The 24148-nt window shown below is 38.7% G+C and overlaps 1 long non-coding RNA gene across 1 annotated transcript; it reads right to left on the bottom strand.

Annotated features, from left to right (window-relative positions):
• Nucleotides 1-372: 372 nt before the first annotated feature.
• On the bottom strand, nt 373-2712 carry LOC104598317 (uncharacterized). Its single transcript, XR_735350.3, has 4 exons — nt 2353-2712; nt 2205-2272; nt 875-1026; nt 373-785 (listed from the first exon to the last, which is right to left on the bottom strand). It is a non-coding gene; the product is annotated as an uncharacterized LOC104598317 (long non-coding RNA).
• Between the last annotated feature and the right edge of the window lie 21436 nt (nt 2713-24148).

Here is a 24148-nt window from a genome sequence, read left to right as displayed (position 1 = left end):
AAGGACTAAAGCTGAACACGCCATATCAGGCTTGATTGCTCAATCTGAAATGAATGAATAAATAATGCCTATTTATATTACAATTTTGAATATTCCTTATATAAACAATATTAGCATGCTTCTGTTGATACCTTAAATAAATTTAATTAACCATCAATAACCCATTTTGTTATCATTACTCCTTTAATCTAAAACACCAATCCCGTGATATACAACCATTTGAAAGTGCTTTTGTGTTTTCTTCTACACTGACAACCCGATATACAACCATGTTGTTAATATGTGTTGATTCAATTGGAGCCTACTAGGTTTACTACCAACTCAGCTTCCAACATGATTGAATACATATAAATGGTTCAGTATATATCAAACTAAAAGCTTAAATACATATAAATGGTTGAATGCCATCTGAGTCCAATGCTCATCCCTAACATAAATACGCATAGTTCCTAATCATAAATACTAGAGTCTTGGTCAAAATACATTTCTACTGCAACCATAGTTCCCAACTGCTATTTGTTGAACATATACACCACAAGAAACCCAATTATAAAAATAATGAGCAAAACTCGTGTCCTCTTCAATTCTTTAGAAAGTAGCTGCTGATGATCCTTCGATGACTCCATTGATTGCACACACCTATTCAATTCAAATAATAACCTATCGATCTCTTCAGCGTGAGTTACTGCATGTCCTACATTCATTGATGATGTAGCTTCATCGGAAGTGGTTGTAGGAAATGCCCATTCAAAATAATTGCAAAATGCCACATTGACTTTCTTTTCCTAAATACATGTAAAGTCAAGTCAATGCATCTAACAATCTCAAAATGTTATTACAAACACATAAAATACACAATTATAATAGTACTTACCATGATTCCGGGACAACTATAAAAAAACCTTTGTGGGTTCAAATTTGTCTCCGACACGCGGATTACACATTTCTTTCCACAATAACAAATTCTTGATGGATACTTCAATTTCTTATAATATGTGCTCTAAGATGTCGATTGAGAACTCATCTCTGCACTAGTGTCGAAACCCATATTAGGTTTAAGGATCATGAATTGTGGATCAAGACTGGACCATAGCAAAACCAAGTCCACATCACAGGTTGTTATATACAGTTACTCAAAACATGAAAAAATCAAGTTGAATATGTTAATACTTTTAATTTCTCATTTCCAAGTGTCTTTTTCATCTAAATGACCATAACATGCAACTGGTACTTGGAATGTCCAAGCATCCATGGTCTCATCTTTGAATTAGGGTTTACTAGAAATTGTTTACTTTACTAATCTACATCCATTGTAGATGTAAAAACTGGTCTCCTAGATCTATCTATCAATTTTTTCCTTCATTTTATTTGTTGATCAACATATAAAACTAATAAATAGATTATAGGTAAAGAAATAACAAAAAACTAAAATGGAATCACTTTGATGTTTAACAAGATAAGCAACCAGAACTCTTAGCAAGAAATTTGTAGTTCTGTGGAGAAATTGAAACCAAGAGGATTTTCTTTGGTTTCTTATTTTTCTGGTTTCAGGAATTCAGCAGTCTGAAGTCTAGTCTAATAACATGAACTTCTTTTCAAATTGGGAGTGTTAATGATGGGTGATTAGCACTTACTGCACTCAAATCTTATGTTATGTATGGTTGAATGAGATTGACCACAGAAGTTACAACCACTTGGGGTTGGGTCAAGAGCCCCTTTGAGCAGAATAACTACTAAAAGCTTCTATTTAATACAAAGCATTCAAGCTAGTTTTGACAGAAGCGTCTTAAGTATACCAATTGCAATTTTATGATATGCTGAATTCCATGTACAGGTTTCAGAAGGGTGATCTTTACTTGTCATTTTCTATCATACACGCCATGCACAACTCTGTCTTGTGAGTAGTGGGATAAAAATCAGATGTGGCTAGAAAATGATAATCCCTCTTAGATGGACTGGGTTCTAAATATGATAATCAGAAGATGTTGCTTTTGTTGTTCCAAACCAGCATGCATGAATCAGAAATCTCGCATACAACAACTATGAGATCTAACTTCCCTCACACACACAATAAATCGAACACATGGTAGGGCTAAGAGAGCCTTTTTCCTCAATGGCAATACAGCACACAATAGAGTCACGTGCACAATAACAATGAGGTAGCTAGATTTATTGTTAGGGAAGCAAAAGGAAGGAGGTATTACCCAAGATTTATCGTCGGTCGCCCAAGGATCAGTCGCAGATGAAGCCATTCATCACCGGTGGAATATTGCTGCCATCAACACTAAGGGTTAAGCAGCTTTTCATGGGAGAAGACTATGTTTTGAGAAGTAAAGAAGAAGGAAGGTTTACCTACGTTCTGCCGCCGGTCGCCAGTGGAGGAAGGACCGCCGATGATGTCTTTTGTCTTCACTAGTTGGAGAGGAGAGCAGAACATGGGTTCAGTAAACTCGATTTGGGTAGAGAGATGTAGGAAAGAAGGGAAGGTAAAAGGGAACATCATTTTGAATGGAGGGATAGCTAACAGAGTTTGTGCTAAATGTCCATTTACCATCCTCGCACGAGTATAGCATGCACATGCGCTTAGGGATGCGTTGTTCTCTCGTAATGTTCGAACGGTGTTCGAACACAAAAAGCAGTGACTGAAGCCAAACTACACTTACTCAGCCCCTCTTCGATTTCCAATGCACTCTCTATAGAGCGCGCCCCACACTCCATCCCCTGTGCATTGGAACATCACCGTTGGGGCATGGGCTATGGGGCGTGAAATCTGATTTGGTACTGACAAAATTGTCCACACACCATTTGCATGTTTCTAATTTTTATTCATTTTGAGATATTTTTAGGGATAATTTTACCGCACTCCATCTCAGAATTCTGAATTCAACTATAGACCTACAACAATTCAAAATTATAAATATCACCCATGAATTGGCATCAATTCCGAGCTGGCACCTACCCCAACTATACCGTGGAGCTAAGATTTCTGGGAGGAGTCCAGATCTACTCGCAGCCTAGCGCCTCAAAACATCCTCACAAAATGTGAGGATGCCACATGACCCCAAGCCCATGTGAACTCTATACACGAGCGGAGGAGCCTAACAGTCGTTAGGCCTCCATTTCTGTTAGCCCCCTTCCCCCCCCCCCCCCCCCCCCCACCACCCCCAAGCCTTATTCGGCACTTTCTAATTTTCTATTCTATTCCCGCTCAAAGCCCCTGCCTCTCCTCTTTTCTCTTCGGCAACGAAAGAATGAAAACCCTAGCACCCTCCACCGGTTGCAGTGCTCTCCTCGGTAGCCAATGATCTCATTGACCAGAATAGATTTCGACGATAGTACGAGGACTTCCTCCATTGGGTTTTTTTTTTCACATGCAAGCTACGACACCGATGACCATTCCTTCCTCCACTCCCAATCTTTCCAAGCTTCTAGTAGAGATTCCCATTAGTTTTTAAGAATAAGTCAAGATCATAAGTTCTTTTTACGAGTGCTAGATGTCCCCTTAGCACTTACAACCTTCTATGATTTTTCTAATTTAGAGGACTCTTATTTCATATTTGAAGATGAGTTTTTGGTTGATGGATCATGTGATCGTATATCAGAAACTTGATCTGAAGACTTTAGCTATTTTATCATCCATATGGGAAGGTTCTTTTGCATGGTCAACATCCCAAATTCTGAAGGGATGAGAGATCCATCATATGGATGGCCGAACCCTGCAGGAAGGTTGGGAAAATTTTCAAAAATTTCTCTCTTTTCCATGTGGGAATCGCATTCCCTATTTTAGAAAACTGCATTTTCAAGGATCAATCTTGAAACCAAACCGGACCAGATCTGAAACCAAAAGGGAGGAGAGGGATATACCTGATACGGAGTAATGGTAAACCCCCAATGAAGGTGTTCACGCCCAAGGATAAATTCAAAGACTAATTCCACTGAATATGACACGGTGCAGGATGAAGCAGAATCAGTAGGACGGTTCTTCAGCAAGAATGTAATGGAGGGCTGGTGAGTACGACTTCAGATTACCTTTTCTGCCAAAAGGTAATATCAATAACCTTTCTTGATCACTCCCATAGGTGGAGATCGAACTGGGTGGGGTGGAAAGAGCAGAAGATAGGAGCAGTTAAACTACAGACTCTTCTCTCTATCAAATATGCAAGCTGATAATTTTGTAATTGGAGGTTCACCCTGCTCTTCTATTTATAGCCTTTAAAGAGAGCATCTCCTAATCCCATTAGGAGTTTCCTAATCCAAATCTTGTATTTGGAGATGAACTCTCTTTAAGAGATAAGGATAATCTCTTATCTTATCTACAGATAAAGATTAGCCTTCCTAATCAAATTAGGAGTTTCCTGATCCAAATCTTTATTTGGATCTGGACTCTCTGAGTGGATAAGGATAATCCCTTATCCTATCTACTGATCTAAATCCCAGAACCACCCCTATTTAATTAATCTTATTAAGCCAGTTCGAATTGGGCTTTAGGCCCATTAAGTCTATGTGCTCACTTAACCTCCAAACTACTGCCCAGTTGGCTATCCTTCTATGGCGTGGGACCCAAACATTGATCTACACATCAGCCACAGTGTTGATCTAAATTCCAGAACCACCCCTATTTAATTAATCTTATTAAGCCAGTTCGAATTGGGCTTTAGGCCCATTAAGTTTATGTGCTCACTTAACCTCCAAATTGTTGCCCAGTTGGCTATCCTTGTATGGCGTGGGACCCAAATTCAGCCTAGCCTCTATTACAAGGCCTGGCCGAATTCACTGTTAGAAACAGTGAACCCCTGAGTCCATCACCATGGGCTCTTAATGGGCCCAACATTTACACTAAATGGTCCTTGGGTCAAGCCACCTTATAAAAACCCAAGGACTGTGGGCAGATGCAAGATTATCCCATCAGGTATTTCCTTCAATGGTTTTACACTTAACCTCTTAGCCCATAATGATCAAACACTGCCTGATAAGAGAGGACCTCTCCATTGGCTGCAAGGAACAGTGTTGCACTCTCTACTCACAAAGATCCTAGGAATTAAAACCTTTTGCAAACATTTTGAAACCTACAAACAAATTTCAACGGTTGAAATCAACTACCGACCGTTTAGGTTTCCATCAGAGAGAGTGCATCCGCGATCATTCACTTTGTCTGACAAAAGGGGTTGATCCTGTCACTATGATCACCCACTCAGATGAATTCTCAGACTGTCCCAACATACCCAGGTTTTGACCCCCTCTAAGGATCTCACTGATTGGCATATCATAGACAACCCAATCCGACACTAGGTGTATTATCATAATCGAGTCTAGGGTTTAGGTGTAATATTCCAGTTTTGCCCATCTATCTCCAAGGTTCAGAGCAATATTGGAATTTTTGTCCAGTTCAGGGTTTCAAGAAAGCCCACAATGCATGTACCTCAGGTCTCACCCTGACAGTTAAGACAAGCCACCCCAACCAACTTGGCGGCACATCAGTGTTAGCCTTGGTAGGATAAATCTCCCCAGATCTATCCAACAGTGTGAAGATTCTAAACTAACACTAGTCTTATATGTGTCAAGTTTAATGATATTACATAGAAACACACCATAATAACATGAATCAAATATGTACTTTATTCTTTTATAATAAATGTCATAATGTACATGATTCTGATTGGAGCTAAGGGCATACACTGTCTAACAGCTCCCACTTGCATTAGGTCCAATCGGGTATAAGCTGGAGTCCCATACTTTCCACGTGTTTCTCAAACACTTTTTGTGTCAGTGGCTTAGTCAATGGGCCTGCTACATTTTCCGCTGATGTTACCTTCTGAATCAGGATGTCCCCTCCGCTGATGCTACTTTCCACATGGTACTTCCTCTCGATGTGCTTCGACTTCGAGTGGGCTCAGGGCTCCTTAGCCTGAGCAATGGCTCCAGTGTTGTCACACAACAGTGGAATGGGTGATGTGCTAGATGAAACTACTCCCAATTCCCGAATGAACTTCTTCATCCATATGACTTCTTTGGTAGCTTCACTTGCGGCAGTGTATTTGGGTTCGGTTATGGAATCCGCCGTGGACCCCTGTTTGGTGCTTTTCCAACAAACGCACATGATCCTATTGTGAAAACATAACCGGATGTAGACTTTCTATCATCAGGATCTGACTGGAAATCGGAATCAGTATACCCCTGGATCTGTAGTGAACTACCATTGAATACCAGACAAAACTCTTTTGTCCTTCGAAGGTATTTTGGTATGTTTTTCACAGCAGTCTAATGTTCCTGCCCTGTGTTTGATTGGAATCTGCTTACACACTCACTGCCTGAGAGATGTCAGGACAAGTGCACAGCATGGCATACATGATGCTCCCTATGGCTAAGGCATAGGGAATGACTTTCATGCCCTCAATCTCTTCGGGAGTCTTGGGAGACATACCCTTGGAGAGAGTGACTCCATGCCTGAAAGGAACATTTCCTTTCTTAGAGTTCTCCATGTTGTATCTTTTGACTATTTTGTCAATGTAATCAGATTGGGATAATCCTATTATCCTCTTTGATCTATCTCTATAGAGTCGAAGACCCAATATATAGGAGGCTTCTCCAAGATCTTTAATGGAGAATTGTTGTGAAAGTCACACTTTCACCATAGTTAACATTCTTACATAATTCCCAATGAGTAGAATGCCATCTACATACAGAACCAAGAACGTAACCTTATCACCATTGGTTTTCTTGTAAACATAGGGCTCATTCGGATTTTGCTCAAAGTCAAACCTTTTGACGGTAGAGTCAAACCAAATGTTCCAACTTGTAGAAGCTTGCTTAAGTTCATATATGGATCGATTAAGTTTACATACCATGTGTTCCTGATCAACAGTTATGAAACCTTGTGGTTGTTACATATAGATATTTTCAGTAAGATCTCATTAAGGAATGCAGTTTTGACATCCATTTGCCAAATCTTGTGGTCATAGTATGCTGCTACAACTAGCAGGATCCTAATGGATTTAAGCATGGCCACAAGCGAAAAGGTTTCCTCATAATCGATTCCTTCTTTCTGAGTGTACCCTTTCGCCACAAGACGAGCCTTGTAGGTCTCAACCTTACCATCGGGGCCCTTTTTCCTCTTGTAGATCCATTTGCAACCAATTGCCTTTACCCCAGAGGGCGGATCTACCAGAGTCTAGACTCCATTGGTCTCCATTGAGTCCATCTTAGCTCTCATGGCATCTACCCACTTCAAGGAATCTATGTCCAACCTAGCTTCCGTATAAGTTACGGAATCCTCCTCACTAATCAGGCCTTCCACCAAGTAACTTTCTTGGTCATAGCCGAAACGAACTGGAGGCCTGGAAACCCAGGTAGATCTCCTAGGTTGGTTATTTTCTGGAGCTGGTGGGGCATCTCCCACTACCTCTGGGCTCTCTTCATCAATAACAACTTCCTGATGATGATTATCCAGGATGTAATCTTCTTCTAAGAAGTGGGCATTTCGGATGCAAAACACCTTTTGTTCTTTTGGATCATAGAATAAGTAACCCACAGAGCCTTTGGGGTAGCCTATAAATAAGCAACGACTAGTCTTTGATTCCAATTTGTTAGCACTCATTCTTTTAACATGTGTCGGACAACCCCAAATTTCAAGTGTCTTACACTTGGTTTCTTGCCGGTCCAAAGCTCATAGGGAGTCTTCGTAACGGATTTGGTTAGAACCCAGTTCAACACGTATATCGCAGTATCTAATGCGTAACCCCAAAAGGATGTGGGTAATTTTGAATGTACGAGAAGTGATCGGACCATATCCAACAAAGTCCAGTTCCTCCTTTCTAAAACACCGTTTAACTGTGGTGTATCAGGAGGAGCTAATTGTGATACTATCCCATTGTCCGTTAAGTAGTCCCTGAATTCGTTAAAGATACTCGCCACCTCGATCTGATCGAAGGGTCTTAATTTCTCTCCCTAATTGTTTCTCGACCTCTTGTCTGAACTCTTTGAACTTTTCAAAGGATTCAAACTTGTGCCTCATTAGGTACACGTAACATACCGTGAGTAATCATCGGTAAATGTTATGAAAAAAAGGTGCTGGTTACGTATCCTAACATTCATGGGACTATATACATCAGTATGTATAAGATCAAGCATGCCTATCGATCTTTCAGGTTTACCCTTAAATGGCCGTTTCGTCATCTTACCCTGAAGGCAAGGTTCACAGGTTGGAAGATCTTCTACAATTAGAAAATCCAAAGGACCATCCTTTACCAACCTTGTGATGCGATCTATGTTAATGTGGCTAAATCAGTAATGCCACAGGCACGTGGGATTAACTATATCACGGGTTCTTTTCTTGGGGATTATTTCTGATGTAGTTTTGGTTATATTTGTTTCCAAAGAAGGATGGAGAACATAGAGACCGTTCTCAAGTTCTCCGTATGCGAGGAATTTGTTATTCCGTTTAATAGTAATCATATTACTAAATAAGATAGAATAACCATCCATGCACAATTTTGAGATAGAAATCAAATTTCTTCTTAAATTTGGAACGAAAAGACAATCTTTCAGTACAATTGTTCCTTCTCTGAAAACTAATTCTACAGTTCCTATGATTGTAGTTGCAACTGTTGCAGAAGTCCCCAAGTAGAGCGTCACTTCTCTGTCACTCAGTCTTCTGTTTATCTTGAACGCCTTTCTTCTTAGTCTCTATAAATTGAGGACAATTCCTCTTCTAGTGGCCGACCTGTTTGCAGAAGTGACAGGCATTTGATGCCTTATCCTTCTTCTGCTTCTTAGCTTTGCTACTTTTCTTCTGAGCCTTCCCCTTAGCCTTCTGCTTTCTTTTGCCTGATTTTCCACATTCAACAAGCATGGCTATCGACTTTTCCTTCTTGATCAGTTCTTCAGCCCTTTGCAACATATTGTTGGGTTCCTAAAGGCTAACATTTATCTTATTCATGTTATAGTTCATGGTAAACTGATTGAAGGAGGGAGGCAGGGAATTGAGGACAACATCAATTTTGGTGTCATGGTCTAGCCCTGACTCGAGAGCCTCCAGTTCATTAATATAACCCATCATCTTTTGACAATGGTCATGAACCTGTTGGTTCTCGGTCATCTGTGCGGTCATAAACAATTTTATAACCTTCTGACGAGTAGAACGGTTCTGCTCCTCATACATAGTCTTCAGACTATCCAATATGTCCTTGGACACTTCGATCTTATCGAATTGCCTCTGTATCAGATTATCAAAAGAGACTATAATATAACACCGGGCAAGAGAGTTTTTCTCCTCCCATTCTTGATACTCTCTTTGTCTGGCCTTAGAAGCCCTGTCACTCGGACGATCCAGAGCAGGGTTTTTAGCAATTTTGTCCAATTTCTCGGATGTTAGGACCAGCATAAGGTTTTAGAACCAGTCGGCATAGTTTGGGCCCTTAACCTTGTTGTCGTCCAATAGTTTAGCGAATTGACCATTTGCCATTTCTGATAAAGGGCAAAGCAAATATTAGTCCACAACCATATTTGATTCATGTTATCTAAATAGATATGGCTTTTAATCTATGTTCCATTTCCATTTATTCATCTCTGAGATTTCACTCCTATCTCAGTGACGGAGACTGCAAATTATATGTTTCTCAAAATGTGAGAAATCACATAGGGTGCATGGAATCAACTGTTTCAGCTGCATAACCCCACCACCTTTTGTGAAGGATCACATCCACTCATCTTATGAGCTTTCCCTTTGGCCTCTGTCAGACAAGATTCATTGCCATTTTAGGTTAAACATTTCTGTCCAGTGAGTGCTCATCCATCATGTTCGTGAGCGCCAAGGTACCGTGAGAGAGTCTTCCATTTTAGGATAGGCCTCTCCCACATCGGTCTATGACGCCCCTATCATCTCATGAAACATTCCAACAGATCCAACAACAAATGGATAGCCCAATTTTATGGTGTGTTTCCTCATTATTGAAGGACCCATTTTCATGTTAATGATGGAAGGCATTTAGAGAGTTCATCACATGAATCTCCCTATCACATGCACTCATATTTTAGGAGGGAATGAATGATTACGCCCTAGTTTAATTTAGGTCAAAACCAAATTGGCTCCCACTGGCTTTCATAAAGCCAGATTTAGATGGGCCCTAAATGGCTAGGGATCTGCACGGTTTCTCTTGGGGAGGAAACTGGTGTGGGGGCCACCACGAAGGGAGATCATCCAATGATCTTAAGAACACCATGGCAATGATGTGCATTCAGCCATGGTGTGCGTAAGAGCCACTATCGAATCTACACAAGCCAAGTTCTTATGGCCCATGAACGCAGCACATCACACATCCGTACATCACATGCATGAAAACCATAATTGATCCAATCAATTAAATAACTGTAAAACCCATAATTTAAGCCCAGAAATTATCATAATATTACCATTAATATTATTTAGGTATATGGGTTGAACTGCAAAGAGCAGTTTGGCCCTTATAGCTTTAACCATCAAAGCCTCGACCCATATGAAAAGATAGGGCTGAGAACAGCCCCAATCGAACCACAGAATTGGTCCAACTAGTTTGGTCCAATCTGGTTCGAATGGGTCTAGGGTTCGATGTTTAATTTCAAGATTTAATTCAAGAACATGATCTGAAATTAAATTAATAATACAAGACAATCAAGAATCAGTAGGAGGGCTTTCGTAAGTCTGCTACCCTGCAAAACAGAGGTTAGTTCGCAGTATGCAGTTTCCAAAACTATAAATCGCAGATGGTCAGACCCTAATCTGCGAAATTCTCTTCCTTGCGCTTTGTGCTTCGTCTTTGAATGAAATAAAATAGAAAACCAAATTTCAATCAATGTTACATCAAAATTGAATTCCTATACATTCTGTCTAAAATTAAAAAAAAATAATTAATTACAGACCAAGAAGGAATAGAATAGCAAGTGCACAGATTTCTTGCGCCATTAAAGAATTCGATCTCCACCATACGAACAACCCAAAAAACAAGAAAAATATATAGAACCATTCTAAAAATTAATCAGATTAATAAAGATTTAATTTCATATCAATTGCCCAAAAACTAGGAACCAATTCCCAGAAAAAAAACGTTATCTGCGCAAATCGGGTAGAATGCCTTCTGCCCATTTGCGCAGATCCGATTTGGTTTATTTTGGTTCAAGATTTGAACCTGACTCTGATACCATTGAAGGGATGAGAGATCCGTCATATGGATGGCCAAACCCTACAGGAAGGTTGGGCGAAATTTCAAAAATTTCTCTCTCCCATGTGGGAATCACATTCCCTATTTTAGAAAACTACATTTTCAAGGATTAATCTTGAAATCAAACCGGACCAGATCTGAAACCAACAAGGAGAAAAGGGATATACCTGATACGGAGTAATGGTAAACCCCCAATGAAGGTGTTCACGCCCAAGGATAAATCCAAAGACTGCTTCCACCGAATATGACACGGTGTAGGATGAAGCAAAATCAGCAAGACGGTTCTTCAGCAAGAACCAAATCCTTCAACAAGAATGTAATAGAGGGCTGGTGAGCAAGACTTCAGATTACCTTTTCTGCCAAAAGGTAATATCAAGAACCTTTCTTGATCACTCCCACAGGTGGAGATCGAACTGGGTGGGGCGGCAAGAACAGGAAAGGGCAGAATATTGGATCAGTTAAACTACAAACTCTTCTCTCTATCAAATCTGCGAATCGATAATTGTGTAATTGGAGGTTCGCCCTACTCCTCTATTTATAGCCTTTAAAGAGAGCATCTCCTAATCCCATTAGGAGTTTCCTAATCCAAATCTTGTATTTGGATCTGAACTCTCTTTAAGATATAAGGATAATCCCTTATCTTACCTGTAGATAAAGATTAGTCTTCCTAATCAAATTAAGAGTTTCCTGATCCAAATCTTTATTTGTATCTGGACTCTCTTAGTGGATAAGGATAATCCCTTATCCTATCTGTTGATCTAAATTCCAGAACCGCCCCTATTTAATTAATCTTATTAAGCCAGTTCGAATTGGGCTTTAGGCTCATTAAGTTTATGTGCTCACTTAACCTCCAAACTGTTGCCCAGTTGGCTATCCTTGTATGGCATGGGACCCAAATTCAGCCCAGCCTCTATTACAAGGCCTGGCCGAATTCACTATTAGAAACAGTGAACCCCTAAGTCCATCACCATGGGCTCTTATTGGGCCCAACATTTACATTGTGGGCAGATGCAAGATTAGCCCATCAGGTATTGCCCTCGATGGTCTTACACTTAACCTCTCAGCCCATAATGATCAAACACTATCCGACAAGAGAGGACTTCTCCCTCGACTGCAAGGAACAGTGTTGCACTCTCTACTCACATGAATCCCATGAATTAAAACCTTTTGCAAACATTTTGAAAACATAATATATATATATATATATATATATGTATATCTCTATATAAATATATTTTACAAAACAAATTTCAACGGTTGAAATCAACTACCGACAGTTTAGCTTTCCATCAGAGAGAGTGCATCCCCGATCATTCACTTTGTCCGACAAAGGGGCTGATCCTGTCATTATGATCACCCACTCAGATGAATTCTCAGACTATCCCAACATACCCAGGTTTTGACCCTCTCTATGGATCTCACTGATTGACATATCAAAGACAACCCAATCCGACACCTAGTGAAGTATGATAATCGAGTCTAGGGGTCAGGTGTAACATTCCAGTTTTGCCCATCTATCTCCAAGGTCCAGGGCAATACTGGAATTCTGGTCAGGTTCTGGGTTTTAAGAAAACCCACACTGCATGTACCTCAGGTCTCACCCTGGCAGCTGAGACAAGCCACCCCAACCAACTTGGTGGCACATCAGTGTCAGCCTTGGCTGGATAAATCTCCCCAGATCTATCCAACGGCTATGAAGATTCTAAACTAACACGAGTCTCATATGTGTCAAGTTTAAGGGTATTACACAGAAACACATCATAATTACATGAATCAAATATGTACTTTATTCAAATTCAGAGGTAGTCGCTTTGGTTGAAACAACTATTTAGTCTGCTAACATATTACTATTGCACTTAAGCATAGAAGATGGTGGCTACATGGAATCTCCTTGAGTAACAAGTTGAGGATTCACATTTAATTCTTCTAGCTGTTCTATTTACATATGAGAAATACTATCTCAACAAGAATGAAAGTTGTAGTTTGTTGAATTCAGCATAGGCACAGATGCTGAATGGACTAATGTTGTAGTTGTACAGGGATAACAGTTTGGACAAGAAAAGAGAAATAAGCAGAATTTCTGGAATCTCGTTTCATTGATGACTGTAGGGTATTGTCACCGGAATCTATTCTCACCAGTGAGATCGCCAGCCGTTGATGAAAACACTACAATCGGTGGAGGGCATTAGAGTTTCATTCTTTCATTGTCGGAGAGAAAAGAGGAGAGGCAAGGGTTTTAAGTGGGAATTAAACAGAAAATGAGAAAAATGTCAAATAAGACTTGGGTAGGGGGGGAGGGGAACTAACGGAATGGAGGCCTAAAGACTGTTAGGCTCCTCCACTCGTTTATAGAGTTCACATGTGTTTGAGAACGCATGGCATTCTCACATTTTGTGTGGACACTTTGAGGCGCTAAGCTATGAGGAGCAGCACATTCAGACTCTTCTGGGAGTGCACAAAATTTGCCAAGCCACCAACATTTTAGTTGAGTGGCTAAAACTCGTCCACCACAATATTTAGTTGCAGGATGATCGAACTCTATACCAAATTGGTGTTTGTGGGGGTACGCATTTGGATATCGAAGTAAATTTAATTTGAAGAAAACAGAGTTTTAATTAATTTATTTTACAATCCACAATAATATATAATTTGAAACAATCAAAGTTCATTGGAACAGGAGTATTGGATAGGAGGATCTTGCCCACGTACCCGCACCCTGACCCGACCCGGCTCGGTGCACACGTGTGAAAAGAACCCCCAACCCCCCTCACATGCATGCAATATTTATAATGCTCTTCTCCAATGGGTCATTACCCATAAAGAGAGAAAAACTATAGATATACACTACTTCCACTCCTTTACCAAGCAATATGGGACAATGAGTCTTCCCATGCACTCAAGAGTGGGAAGAGGAAAAGACAAAAACAAGAAAGGGAGGAGAGAGATTTTTGAAATTTTGAATCTCCCTCCAACAATCCCCCACAAGATTCAAAATTACAAGAATATCGAATGATCTAAGCATCGCGGTGATTAAAGTATTCATGGTGATGTCTTTTGGACTTCAATCAACACTTACGTATGACAAGCTATGTCACAGAGTATGGGTGGAGTCAGACTCCTTCAACCTTTCCTCTTTATTATAACTAGCTAACCGGCCAACCAACTCAACTCACCAGTTCTTTAGTGGTTCTTTTGTTTTGGAACATTTTGGCCTTGTTCCCCTCTTGGAATCATGAGTTTTTTAGAGAATCATCCCTAGATCTCTCTTAGAAGCGGCCACACTTCACACTCACTTAAGTCAGTTATTAGCGTGCACTGCACACACTATTCTTAACTGACTAAGAGCCTCATGCTCTACCTCCTCAAACTGCAATGAGTACTATCTTACTTACCTCAGCATTTGAAATGGGACACAAACGATATTGCTTTCCCAAGTCATCTAGCGACTCGTTTTTACCCATTCAACCTAATTCCAGGGATCTCCTTTCACATAGGTTGGGTGTCCATCACTAATGACTTTGTAACAGGCTTCATCCCCATTTCTACCAATGCCTCATAAACCACTTTAGAAGTTTGTTGTTTGGTTAATGAACCTAAAAGGTTTTTTTCAAACCTTACAAAGTCCAGAGCGATTGTACCTTCATTGAGGTATTGTCTTACCAGGTTATGCCTTAAGTGGATGTGCCTTCTTTTACCATTGTACGTCTAGTTCTTAGCTCTAGCTATTGTTGCTTGGCTATCACAATGGATAGATGTTGACGGAACCGGCCATGGCCAAAGTGGTATATCTGTTAGTAAGTTCTTTGGCCACTCTGCCTCGGACCCTACCAATTCTAGTGCAATAAACTCGGCCTCCATTGTTGAACTTGTATTGCATGACTGCTTTACCAATTTCCACGATACTACTCCTCCATCTAGAGTAAACACATATCCACTTGTGGAAGTTCTATCCTTTGAATCTAAAATCCAATTCGCATCAGTAAAGCCCTCTAAAACAAGAGAAAAACCTGAGTAGTGTAAACCAAAATTTGTGGTTCCTTTTAAATATTTTAATAATCTCACTAGAGCTTCCCAATGTTCATTTCCGGGATTATGAGTATGCTGACTTAATTTTCCCACAACTATAGCTATGTCTGGTCTTGTACAGTTCATTAAATAAGACACAAATCCAACTATACTTACATACTCTTTTTGTGAAACAGGTTCTTCTACATGTTTTCTTAAGTGAACACTACAATCAAGAGGTGTTTTAACCGGTTTATAGTCATAGTGTTCAAATTTCCTAAGAATACTCTCGAGATAATGTGATTGGGAGAGAATAAAGTTTCCTTGTTGTTTATGGATTTTAATCCCCATGATTACATTAGCCTCACCCATGTCCTTGGTATCAAATTTGGACATTAGAAATTGTTTTGTTTCTTTTACTATCTCTAGACTTATTCCCATTATTAGCATATCATCAACATATAAAAAGATCATGACTCCTTTATCATTTTCAAATTTGCTATATACGCATCTATCAAAACCATTTCTATTATATCCATTAGTTACTAATACATTATCAAATTTTTCATGCCATTGTTTGGGAGCTTGTTTTAAGCCATACAGAGACTTAATTAGTTTACATACTTTATTTTCTTGTCTTGGCATTATGAAGCCTTCAGGTTGCTTAATATATATTTTTCTTTTAATTCCCCATTTAAGAAAGTTGTTTTCACATCCATTTGATGAACTATCAGTTTGCAAATGGATGCTATAACAAACAAAACTCTAATTATTGTTAACCTTGCAATCGGGGAGTAGGTGTCAAAAAGTCTACATCTTTCTTTTTTCTGAATCCTTTAGCAACCAATTTGGCCTTGAATTTATCTATTGTACCATCTGGCTTTAATTTTTTCTTAAAAATCCATTTACAATCTAGTACCTTAGTTCCAGGTGGGAGATCTATTAGTTCCCAAGTGTGATTAGTGACTAAAGAGTCTATCTCACTTTTTATGGCTTCTTTCCAAAATACTGCATCAGGTGAAGTTACGGCTTCCTAATAGGCTACTAGGTCCTTGTCCATAAGAAATGTGAACATTCCGTCACCCAAGTTTGTTTCTTTCCTTTGTTTTTTACTTCTCCTTAGGTCTGATTCTTGGTTCCTAGAATCAGGGTTGTCTTGACTAAGAGAAGTATTGATTCCTGGAGTACTTAATTGTTCTTGGTTTCTATTTTGGATTTGGGAAGGTTTCCTGTTTACTGTTTCTTTTTCTCCAAGGAAAGATGTGTTCAAAGAACTCTGCATCTTGGGACTCTATTATTGTGTTGTTTTCTACAGCATTATCAATTGTTTTAATCACAAGGAACCGATAAGCTACACTATTTTATGCATATCCAATGAACACACAGTCACAAGTTTCCGGTCCTAATTTCTTTCTTTTAGGTTCAGGTATTCCAACTTTTTCTAGGCATCCCTAAACTTTTAGATAGTTCAAACTAGGATTTCTGTTATGCCAAAGTTCAAAAGGTATTTATCCTTTCTTATTGGGTGGTATTCTATTATATAAGTGATAAGCCGTTAGGATTGCTTCCCCCCACAAATTCAAATGTGCACATGAACTAATTAGCATTGCATTCATCATTTCCTTTAATGTTTTGTTAAGTCTTTCTACAGCTCCAATAGATTCGGGTTGATAGGGAGCTGTGGTTTCATGTATGATTCCATTTTCTTCAAAGAATTTCTAATAGTTTGTCCATCATATTTAGTCCATCTATCTGTTCTAAGTCTTTTTATTTTCTTTCCTAACTGATTTTATACGTCAGTTTTGTAGTTTATAAAAGCTTGATCAGCCTCATCTTTTGATCTAAGTATAACTACTTTTGCATATCTAGAGAAGTCATTTGTAAATGTTATATAGTATCTTTTTCCTCCTCCAACTTCATGACATTTAAGGTCTCCTAGATCATTGTGTATAAATTGTAATAATTCAGTTTTTTTTTTTGTACACTTTTATGAGGTTTCTTAGTGAATTTTGCTTCTACACATACTTTGCATTTTTCATTTATAAAATTAATAGGAACATTCAAGACCCCTAATTTACATAATCGTTTTAAATAAGGAGCACTATGATGTCCTAGTCTAGCATGCCAAATATCAAAAGATTCAACAATATAAGCAAAAGAAAAAGCAGTTTTATTCATAACAATATCATAAATATTTAGTACAAACATTCCTCCAACATTGTATACTTTTCCAATGAAAACATTATTTTTAGTTAACATGGCATTGTATGCTTCAAATGTGAGCTTTAGTCCTACTTTGTTGAGGAATGCTCCCAATACCAAGTTTCGTCAGGTCTCTAGCACATGCAACACATCATTTAGCATTAGAATTTTTCTTGAAGTCTGTTTCAGGAGCACCTTTCCTTTGTCGATGACCTTCAAAGTTTGTGAGTTTCCCATGAAGACTTGCTCTCCTTTAGACTGAGTTGTATACTCATAGAAGGAATTGCGGTCCCCACATATGTGCTTGGTAGCACCAGTGTCCAGTACCCATTCCTTCGACTTATCAACTAAGTTTACTTCAGTTATCATGGCTACGATAACATACTCAGTCAAATTGACTTTTAGTTTCCTAGAGTCATTCTTTCGATATCGGCAGTCCTTCTTGTAATATCTAAGTTTGCCACATACATAGCAATTTTCTTTCTTTTGTTACTTCTTGAATTTCTGATCATTTTTCACATTCAAGTTCTTTTTGAATTTTTCAGTTTTTTCCTCAACCAGATTGGTTTTGGAAAACTGGTCCTTATCTTTCTTTTTGTTCTTTTCTTCTATCTTAATTTGGACCACTACTTGGTCCGAAATAGTGTCCTTCCTCTTATGCACCATACTAGTCTTGAAATCATTCCACATATGTGGCAATTTCCCTATGAGAGAACCGACAATGAATTCATCTAGCAGTATCATGTCTTCTTTTTCTAGTTCCCCCACAAGAACCTAGAACTCATCTATTTGGGCAAACACGTCCATGTCTTCTTTCATGGTGAAGTACAGGAAGTTGGCAATTACATATTTCTTATTTTCAGCATTTTCTAGAGCCTACTTATTGTCCAAATCATTCCAAATTTCATAGGCATAATTGTAGGAAGAGTAGACATTGTAAAGCTCATTGGACAGACAGTTAAGGATATGGTTGGTGTAGAGGTGGTCGGCTATAGCCCAGTGTTCTACAACAACAGAACAGGCTGGTTCCTCCATGTTTAGTGGGTTCGGTTCGGTTAGAGCAAATGCTACCCCTAACTGCTCTAAGGCAAATAGCAGGCGTTGTCTCCAACGCTTGTAGTTGGTTCCATTGAAAGGTTCAATTTTAGAGAAATCGGGAACTATTGACAGTATCTGGTTCCTCATGAAGGGGTTAGCGGAGATAGGTTCCATAAATGCAGTTTTAAGAATGTTGTAAAATAATAAAGAAGTCAGAATGGAACTTATCAATAATCGATATCCAAATCGGAACTTGCAAGAGTTTGTTGCAGAATCTCAAAACTGGGAATTGCAGAGAGAAGGAGGGCTGAGTCGTGCCACTTGGTCACTCTCCTTAAAACCGCATTTTCCCCCTACGGTGCAGCCGGGTGATCACAAATCGGTCGCCAAGATAAAACAGTCCATAGGCTATTGGTAGGTGTGCACTCACTTACCAGACCTCCACGAACCACAAAAGGATGATGCTCAGATTTTATAGAGAAGACAGAGAAGAAGAATGTCGAAAATTGATGTGTGTAAACTCGGTCGATCAACATCCTTTTTATAGATTGGTCTCAGACCCGAAGTGTCCATTCGAACGGAGCCTCTTCAGAACAGTGCACCTGTTTGAAGAGGCACAGAGAGAATGAGACACAAAATAAAGAAAGAGAACATTTTAAAAACTAAATTCGAAATTCGAACAGACACCTGCTTGAGTAGACACAAAACATTTAATTAGAAATTCAAATTTGGTTAAAAAGTATAAGCGATTCAGTGTATCGCGCTTATGTACACGTACATGTAGCTGCACCCGTGCCCACGCCACGCCCCGGCTTGGTGCACGCGTGTGAAAGGCACCCCCACCCCCCTTTACATGCATGAAATATCTATAATGCTCTCCTCCTATGGGTCCCTACCCATAGAGAGAGCAAAACTATAGATATACTCTACTTCCACTCCTTTCCCAAGCAATGTGGCACAAGGAGTCTTCCCATGCACTCAAGAGTGGGAAGAGGAAAAGACAAAAACAAGAGTGGAAGGAGAGAGATTCTTGAAATTTTGAATCTCCCTCCAACAGAAAAAAAAAATCAAAATTGAGGGAGAGAGAGAGAAAAAGAGATGGGTGGAACTAGAAAGCGAAAAGCAATTGCCCTAGACTACCATTCCCACTCGAGCAATGGAGAACAAAATGTATCCACCTCGAACTATTGGAAGAAGGGGAATTAGCCAACCGCCTTTCTAGTTTCCATTCAATGATTCTCTTATCTTCAATGATCTAGATTTAGAAATTAAAATCAGATGGAGATGGAATATGGTTCAACTTCATTCATTTTCAGATGGAAGATGCATCGGAGAACACATGGATTTCGAGCTCAGATTGGATGGAGGAGAGTGAATAATAAACAAGGGTCAGGGGGCATGTGTGTGGAAGGACATGCCATGGATTTCTATTGTGTGGGATGCTTTTGGGGTGCCAAGCAGTGGAGTGCAGATCCAAATTCAATTGGGATCTACTTCTCACAAAGCGCTCCTTAGACCAGCCTCACAGCTACATCCCACTATGTATTGGGAACATCTCCTATGAATAATAAGATACAAGTATGGGAGATGTTTCCAATATGCAACATGTTGTGAGGAGCAGATCCGGACTCATAAGGGACTGTGAAGACAACATGAGGACAGTCTTTTGAGGACCAAAGCCGATTTCATGGGGCACGCTCTGATGGAAACCTAAAACCGTTGATAGTGGATTTCAATGTACTTTGAAATTAATTTGCAAAATGTATTTATATTTATAAAAAAATTATTTTATGAAAAGAAGATCCATACGAGTAGAGGGTGTGAAACTACATTTTGCAGTCAAGGAAGAAGTCCTTCTTGTAAGTAGTATTTAGATATTATGGGTTGAGAGGTTAAGAACAAAAGTCCATAGCTGAAGCATAACAGGCTTACTTCTCATATTAATTAATTGGATTTGGGCTTCATAGGGTGATTAAAACCAAAGTCCACTTATGTTTAAGTGATGGGCTTATTCTAAGCCAATTAAATTGGGTCTGAGGTTCAGTAGGTTATCTAGTGAATTCAGCCCATGTGATTCTCTACATGGATCAAATCCATATGGATTACAAGATTAGTGTAAGAACTCAGTAATGTTATGGGTTGAAAGGTTAAGAACAAAAGTCCATGACTGAAACATAATGGGCTTATTTCTCATATTAATTCATTAGATTTGGGCTTCATAGGGTGATTGAAACCAAAGTCCACTTATGTTTAAGTGCTAGGCTTATTCTAAGCCCAATTAAATTGGGTCTGAGGTTCACTAAGTTATCTAGTGAACTCAACCCATGTGGTTCTCTACATGGGTCGAACCCTTATGAATTAGTGTGAGAACTTAGTAGTGTTATGGGCTGAGAGGTCAAGAACAAAAGTCCATGGTTGAAACTTAATGGGCTTATTTCTCATATTAATTCATTGGCTTTGGGCTTCATAGGGTGACTGAAACCGAAGTCCACTTATATTTAAGTGTTGGGCTTATTCTAAGCCCAATTAAATTGGGTGGGAGGTTCACTAGGTTTATCTAGTGAATTTGGCCCATGTGGTTCTGTACATGGGCTAAATCCATATGGATTTGTGTGAGAACTTAATAGTATAATGGGCTAAGAGATTAAGAACAAAAGTCTATGGGTTGAAACCTGATGGGCTTATTTCTCATATTAATTCATTGGCTGAAGCCAAAGTCTACATGGGTTTAAGTATTGGGCTTGTTCTAATGCCAATTAGATTAGGTGAGAGGTTCACTAGGTTTATCTAGTGAATTCGACTCATGTGGTTCTCTACATGGGATGAATCCATATGGATTAATGTGACAACTTAGTGGGTTCCGCGCCATACAATATTCAGGTCAAATGTGCTAGTTAATTATGTGAATTAAAATGACATGAGTAATTGGCCTAATTCACATTAAAGACTAGTGTATGACTATTTTCACTAGATGACAGGATAGTTGGGCTATATGGGTGAAATTGAATATAGGCTTGGATATTTCTTACTTCTAATATGATTTGGAGATTCAAATTAGAGAACTTCTAATTAAGATAGAGTGGGAGAAGATTTTGAGAGAGATTGCAATACATTCTCATACCTCCAAACCCTAGTTCGACACTTCGACCAAGGCTTAAAGGGAAGACTTTTCTCTCTTTTCACTTTCGAATTTTCCAATAAAAACCAAGAATATATAAGTCATCAACAACTACATATAAAGGAGAATCTTAGAGTGCACATTGATTCATAGAGTTGCTAGGTCAAGTTCTTGAATGGGGTTGTCCCACCATCAGCTTTGGACTTGATTTGGACCTAAGTTTTGGGTGTGAACTACTATTTGTGAGCTACGATTTGTGGTATCTATATCAAGTATGAATCCCAATTTAATTTGGACATCAAATTCGATCATCTAACCCTAGATCAATCATATGAAAAAAATGTTTTTCCATGTGAATTTCAAATTCTCTATTCTTGGGCTGATAAAAGATTTAACTTTTGTACCTGCAAACCTAGTAAGTTTCAACCTTTTGGGCTTAAATCAGTCCTTTCAACATTAAAAATATCAACTTTTTAATAGAAATAGCCATCAATGCAAAGATAAAAATAATAATATGTTCAAAAAGAAACATCTATTACGACTGATTGTTGTGGAATGGAGGTTAGGTCAAAGGATACGGAAGTAGAGTGACGAGATTGAGCTATTAAGGGATATGAAATGAGATAAAAAAAACAAAAGTGAAAAAAGAAAAATAGAAAATGTAAAAGTTAAAATCCTAAGTCCCAAACCTCATAAATTGGTCTACATTAGATAAGGATATAGGTGTCATTCTTGTAAAATTTTCTTTATTTATTACCTATTCACCTCTATGTAAAAAGAACCTCATTTAAAAAGCCAAATTTTATTTGTCCAATTAACTCCCTACCATTTTATTTATGTAGGGGCAATTGTGAAAATTTTAAATTTCTTCATAAGTTTCATAACTATGCAAAACGTCTTTCAAATATCAATGATGGCAATTACCTACACCAACTTCTACATAGATCCATCATTTGATGACAATTTACAACCTAACTATCAGCACTTGATTTTTGCTTGGTCACCTCTCCAACCCACTTTTCACACTCTGAATGTCCGATTAAACCTCACCAATCTTTTTATAATGTGCCAAAACCCTAGGAAATCAAATCTCAACTCAAACCCACCATTAAATTTATAAGATTCCCTTCTAATGGTTATAATTATGCCATGTTACCATACCTGTCCCCCAATCAGACTCCATTACATGAAACAAAAACCTTTGAACATCCAATCACACCAAATTTCATCCCTAAATTCCGTGATTCCACTGTTCATTCAACAAAGATTCTATTTCGACGTGTCTAACACTACGACACTTCTCAAGGCTAAAACCAATGATCCACATGACCCTGACACGATCAAACCTTCCCAATAGAAAATTGCCTTGTAATTCACCTCCTTGCCACTCTACAAAGTTTCAACCTAAAATCCCCTCATTTACCTATCCATTAAGCCAAGATTCCATTATAAGCCCCCCATTAGTCGAAATCCTTGTAACCCAGATTCCCATTACCCAGCACCACTAAAGCCAACAGACATTTTCATTAGACTCCAAAGATCCTAAGATACCCATTCATTGAATTTCAGACCCAAAAATACCGATTTTTCCCTTTGTATAAAAATATTTTAAATCGACTACTCTTGTTGTTCACTACTCTCAAAACCTTATATCTCGATCACGACACCTCTCCTAAGACACCCAAACCTTTCCTAAACATTCATCAACCTCATGATTTACTAACCATCAAATTTTAGACCCCAAAACACCTATTTTTCCCTTCATACAAAAAGATTTCAAATCGACCACTCTCGTTGTCTTGTTGTTCATGACTCTCAAAATCATAGATCTCCATCATCACACTTCTCCTAAGGCCACTCAATCCTACCAAAACCTTCTCAACCTCCCAATCAACCATCCAGTCAATTTCAAACACTAAAATTTCCATTTTACCCTTTACTTGAAAAGATTCCAAATGGACCATCATCATCGCCTAATACTCTCCAATTCAAGATATCTGTCATCACACATCTTATGACACCTCCAAACCCCACCAAAACCTCTTGATTAACAATCCATCAAATTTTAGACCCTAAAATCCCCATTTTACCCTTAACTTAAAAAGATTCTAAATGGACAATAACCATCACCCAATACTCTTCAAATTCAACATATTCATTGACATGCATCATCCAACACCTCCAAACCCCATCGAAATCTCTTCATTGACAATCCATAAAATTTCAAACCCTCAAATGACTATTTTACCCTTCACTTAAAAGATTCTAAATGAACCACCCTCGTCACTTAATACTTTCCAAATTCAAGATATCCATTGCCACATATTATCTAACACCTCCAAACATCACCAAAACCTACCAATTGATAATTTGTCAAATTTTTAAACCCTAACTAGGCCATCTGAAGTTCAGTTCTAACCCAACCAAAGGCCCCTAACCAAACCTAAACCAATCCAAATCGAACATGTCCTAATCCCTCCATTCGGTTCAAAGAGAAACCAACAAAATAAAAAGGAAAGAAAAAGTAAAAAGAAAAACCCAAAACCGAACCAACCCTAGGATAATAGTCATTCTCATAAAACATCCAACAACA

Source organism: Nelumbo nucifera, chromosome 7 (genome assembly GCF_055504915.1).
Source record: "Nelumbo nucifera cultivar China Antique chromosome 7, China Antique-T2T, whole genome shotgun sequence".
Classification (NCBI taxonomy): Eukaryota; Viridiplantae; Streptophyta; class Magnoliopsida; order Proteales; family Nelumbonaceae; genus Nelumbo; species Nelumbo nucifera.
This window is presented reverse-complemented; position numbering and strand designations above follow the sequence as displayed.